A 6,000-nucleotide genomic window follows, 5' to 3' on the forward strand; every position below is an offset into this window, starting at 1 on the left:
ATTTGTTACAAAAGGAGAACACTGAGCCTCACAGCAATGAGCACCAAGATTACCCCTGTAGCTCTTGCAAGTGGAGACTGATTTCACGCTCGTCCTGCTCTCACAGGGCCTCAGTGGTCCTGCATGGTTGCATGGTTGCCTCCAGACCATGTCTGCTATCTCCCTTCGTAAAAATCTCAGTTCTTTCTGGAGAACATCTTCAGACTAGCACCCAAGACCCCTTCTCAGGTGCTCTCAACTGCTGATCAAGGTCACACCCCTTCGTTTACTGATTTTTAGCACCTGCCTCAGGCATCCTCCTTCTACCAACACTTCCGTCATCATTCCTGGAAACGTCAACCTCTACAGGGACAATCTACCATTCCCCTGGCTTTGCAGTTTCTTGATCTCCTCTTTTTCCACCCCATCTTAGCCATCGCTGCCATGGTTATACTCCCGGTCCTCGACGCCACCAGTCATGACACTAACTCCAATATCACAGTTTAAAGCCTCTACCCTCTCTGACCACCACCTCATGTCTTTCCTGCTCACCTCCCTCTAATGATTCTTAGACCTCAATGAGACGTCCAATTTGTCAGTCCCCATGTTTCCTTTCTCTCTCTCTCTCTCTCTCTCTCTCTTTGCCTGTACTTTTGTCCCATTCGACGCCTTTACATTTACCCTTACTCTTGACCAAGTTTTGATCCCCTGGTACACAATCTAGACACACACACACACACACACCTATCTATCTATCTAACTCCTTTGCCACTTGTTCCCTTCATTGTATTATCTGGCAAAGCTCCATTCCTAATTACACACCCCACTTCCTGCTGAATATAGCTGGGAAAAAACACGCCATCTTGCAAACTGGTCTGACTTTAAATTTATGACAGAACTTTCAAGGAGGCATTCAGCTGTCCAGATTGATAGTACAATCCTAAAATATGTCCCTAGGACATTGAATTTCTTCCTTTCTAAGTCAACTTTCTTATGTTTTTATCCTTGCCTCAAACCATCGACACCATCCTCCCTTCCTCACTCTTATTTCATTACAAAACTGGCCAAATTTGATGAGAATCACTTCATCGTTCTACTATTAAATCTAACAACATATATGAACCTGTGTACATATATTACATTTCTTTCCATTGAAGACCAACCCCCACAACTCCTGAAGTGATTCCCATCACCTCTTGCCTACCTTAAAGCATTTTCCCCAGAATTAACCCCCCTTTTCAGGAATCATTATTTTTCTTCTCATTTCCAACAATCTGCAAACTTGCTATAATAAATTCCCCACCATAGACTATATCCTTTTACAGCCACACTCTATTTTTTCTTTGTTCCTGCTCACAGCAAAACCCCTCCAAATGTGTCCCTCATGATGTCTCCATTTCTGCACCTCCCGTTCTGTCTGTAATGCATCTCCTCGGGATTTCATCCTCACTTCATTGCTAAAGCAGCTCCAACTGTTGAAGGTTACCAACAACCTCCAACTGGCTAACCCCAGTGGGTTGCTCTGTCTTCTATCTTCTTCCACCTCTCAGGAGCATTTTACCACATCTGCCACTTGCTTCTTAGTGGTTCCAGAATGCCACACTATCCTATTTTTTCTTCTACCTTACAGACCACTTTTCTTAGTTCCCTTTACTAGGTGCTTCTCTTCTGCTCAACCGCTAAGTTAAAGTCTCCTAGATTTAGCCTAATCCCCTTCTTTTCTATCTACCCAGAGATCTTTGGCTTTAAATGTCATCTACAGGCTCATGACTCCTGCTTTTATATCCCTAGTGCCAACTCCCCTCCTGGGTTCAGAGGCATATCTCCCACTGCCTATTCCATATCTTAGGGGGCTGCCTAATTTAAGGCATCTTGAACTTAGCATGACTAGCATGAAACGCTTGGTGTCCCCCCCTCCCACCCCCTAGTCCACTCCTCCATGAGTCGTTCTAGTCACCTTTATGGCACCATTATTTTGATAGGTAGGGCTCCTACCTATCAAAACTGTTATTTATAAGGAGAAATACAAACATGGAGCACCTCACTGTTGTCAGGGTACTCTTGCAAATGTGTGCCACTGACCGAGGCACAGACCGCAAGTGAATCCAGCCAAGTGGAACTCACGTAGATACTCACAAAGTTGTTTAACACCCAGCTGTTTGAGTCATCTGATGCTGTGGATAACAAAGCACCCCAGAATTAGGTGGCTTAAAACACAATACTCATTTATTTGCTCACTCTTTGGCAGTTTCGGCAGCTCATGGTACAAATGGCTCTTCTCCAATCTATAGGCATGTCCTGGGGAGCTTGCTGGGGGCTGGAGACATCAGCCTCTGAGAAGGATTCCCTCACAGGCTTAGCAAGTTGATGCTGGTTATTCAACGGAGATCATCAGCTGGTGACTTCCATTCTCTCTTGAGTAGGCTTCTCCCAGAAGCTTCTTGGGTTTCCTTGTAGCAAGGTGCGTTCTAAGAAGAAAGAAATAGAAGCTGCCGGTCTTCTCAAAGGATAGGTCTGAAATTGGCACAAGATCACTTCCATTGTATTCTGTTGGTCAAATCATCTTAGGGGAGTGGGTAAGTACACTCTACCAGTTAGAGAGGGGCTGTGACAAGGAATCTGGGCCATCTTTAATTCACTACACCAGCCCTTTGAACTGGGGGACAGACCTGAAATTGGTTTGGCTCTTCAGAAACAGTGATGTGCTGCTAGATGTGGAACAGCTGACTGGACGGCCCTGGGAACGTGGGGGCTGCGGTTCCGCCCTCTCACTGGTTCCCCCACACATGGACTACCTGGTACACCCCAAAGATGTAGACCGTAGGCAGAGGAGGGGGGTGGGGAGAGGTGGGACCCTTGCCGTGTGAGCCGTGAATGTAGAATCCCACACTCCCCTGTCTAAGCCCCCCCCCCCTTCAGCAAGAAAGAGCAGAGATAATGTATCTCTGGTTTTTCTACTTTCCCATCTATAAAGCAATCCCAAACTAGTTGCCCTTATAACTAAAAAGCTTTCTAAAAGACTATAGACCAAAACACAGGTTTTGTCATCTCCACTTTTTTAAATCCTAAAAGATCCCTTCTCCCTCCTAATACACACTGTCATTGTTCTCAGTTAAAAGAATAGGAGCTGGGGCAGGAAAGTGGAGCCCTGCTCCCCGGAGGAGCCCTGGGGTTGATGAAAGCGTTAACCCAGTGGGTCAGAGGAACACGTCCCCAGAGACACCACTAAGAGCGCACTGAGAAATCAGAGTTGAATCAGGTGCCAGGAGACCCATTGAGCCTTGTAAGTGGTTAAGGGAAGGCTGTGATCAGCAAAGTGAAGGGCTGTTGAAAGATCAAAGGCACCCTAGAGCAAGAGACACCCCAAGTCAGCCGCGAATAATAACTTGTTTTCTTCCTTGAGTAGCAGCAAAACATGCTAGGGCTAAAGCCAGACAGAGCGCATTCAGGCTCCATCAAATGCTGCAGGAAGCACTTACATGGATGGAAGGTGGGGGAGGGGTGTACTAAAAAACCAGTCTATACGGTCCATAAACATTCATTAAATCTCCTCTGGAGCTATGGGGAAATTGGTGAGAATTAGGCTCTCCATCTGACAGGCAGAAGAACTGATATTAGATAAGGTAAATTGTTGAAACACTATTAAGCAGATGAACAGAAGCAAAAAAAAAAAAAAAAAAGCAACAACAAACCCACCCCACCCCCCCAAAAAACCCAAATATTTTATTCCCCCGGCCCACCCATCAGAGAAGATAACCTTGATCTTACATGATGGTTATCTAGTTACTTTCAGTCTGGGGAAAGATTTGAAAAATGAAAAAATGCCTGATCTCTAGGCTCTCCTGGGAAAAAAAGCAGGCAAGATAAGAGGTTTTCCTATCAATGGAATACCAAGACTGACTTGTGCTAGGAACCCAGCCAATTTATTACTTTGTTCCCATTGTGAAGAAATGCTATAAATGGACACACTAAGCCCTAAAGAAACTGGTTAGAGGGGAAAGAAAAATCAAAATCCAAGTGTAGAGAGTCGGGCAAGTAGGATTGGTTTGCTGGGTTTCCATCCAAATCCACCTAATTATGCGTAAGGCTTGGCTGGCAGCTCGACATCAGCGAGGCTGTCCCCAGGCTCCCAGGCTAAGCCTGCACTGAGTGGGGAGCAGGGCACCAAATCAACCTTCTAGAAGCAACTGGGTTTTCTGTCCTTGTGCCCACAGGAGATCATTCCAAAAATCTAAATGTATTCTTCTCTTTAGAATTACTCCTGCAGAAGAATGTCCAAGACCCAGTTACTCTTTGTTCCTGCTTACGCACAGCGTAATACTGTTCCTCCTCCCTGCCCTTGGCCTTGTCCTCTTCCTTTTCCTATTGACCCCACCCAGAAAGGACTGTATTTCATTGTCCGTGGCTAACTCAGTCATGCCTTCTGCACCAAGGATAGGCGGGAATATTTTTAATATTCAGTGGCATTTACAGAAACATTTGAAAGAAATCGAGTGGACCTCAGTTTTGCCATCCGCTCCAAGCAAGCCCAAGCCAAGAGAGACTTGCTCGACTATGGGTAAATGTTAAAGGCATGCAGCTACTCTCTGCTTGCTCCCTCCTACTTCTGTTTCACCCTCGCCCCACCCTTGGGCAGCAGAATGAAAGGGAGCTCCCTGTCCATGCTCTCCTCCCTTCTGATGGACCCTCAGGGAGGGAGGGGTGGGGTCCTCGCATGGGCAGACTGGGAGTCCACGCATGGGCAGATTCCCAGGCTCTGGACAGTGCCCGGGCTCTGCCCCTCCTCTTCCTCTGTGTCAGCCCCTTCTGCTTTGCCAAACCAGCTGGCTGCACCTGGACATTTCTGTTCCTCTGCTCCCTCACTCTGCCTGGCCAGAAGCCAGCTTGGCATGATCCCTGCAATGGGGTCTGTGCTCTGCGGTGGGCAGCCAGCTGGACCTAGGTGGGGGTGGGGAGGACTCTGGGGTGCTCCTTTTTACTCGGGGTAAACCAATCTTCAGGCTTTCAGGGAGATTCAGAGTGTGTGCACTAACCAAATGAACAGGCCTCTTGCAAGGTATTTCTATTAATGAACAGTGGAGCTGGGTTTGTATTGGTGGGCGTAAGTATAGACCAAAGTGGATGTTGCCATCTACATAATGTCTTTAAAATGCGATTGTAGGGCGCCTGGGTGGCTCAGTGGGTTAAAGCCTCTGCCTTCAGCTCAGGTCATGATCCCAGGGTCCTGGGATTGAGCCCCACATCGGGCTCTCTGCTCCACAGGGAGCCTGCTTCCTCCTCTCTCTCTGCCTGCCTCTCTGCCTACTTGTGATCTCTGTCAAATAAATAAATAAAATATTTTAAAATGCGATTGTAAGTGGTGGATTTTTTTCAATAGCTTCCCACCCATTTAAGGTTCTGAGATTTCATGGAATCTCTCCTAAGTCTTCACAGAGCCACATTTCCGGGGAGCAGATTTACCCTGTGGTACACATTGCCGCAGGACACCCAAGTCCTCACCTCCTCATGTGGCGCCTTATTGGTTACAAGCAAGAGGAAACCTAATCTACTGACATCAGCGGCAAGAGGGAATTTTATTCGAAGAGATTTGCGTAGCTCCTAGAGCCAAGTGAAGAAGGTGAGGGAGGGAAAGAACGAGGTGGTGCTGAGGCCCTGGGTCGCAGGGGGTCACCACCCTCTCCAAATGCATTGCCCTTGTCCTGTGCATTCCTTTCCTGTTGCTGCCATAATAATTTACTGCAAATGTAGTGGCTGAAAGCAATGGAAATGTCTTAGTTCATAGTTCTGTCAGCATGGCAGTGAGTCAGATGTCTGACTTGGCTCAACTGGGTCCTCAGATCAGCGTCTCTCAAGGCCAAAATCAAGGTGTCACCCATGCTGGGCTCTTATCTGGAAGCTCATTTAGGTTGTTGGCTGAATCCATTTCATTGCTATTATAAGACCGAGTCCCCACCCCCGCACCCCCGTCCCACCCGCTTTCTCACCTGCGGTCCTCTGGGGGCCTCCGTCAGCTCCTAGAGA

Source organism: Martes martes, assembly GCF_963455335.1.
Source record: "Martes martes genome assembly, chromosome: 6".
Classification (NCBI taxonomy): domain Eukaryota; kingdom Metazoa; phylum Chordata; class Mammalia; order Carnivora; family Mustelidae; genus Martes; species Martes martes.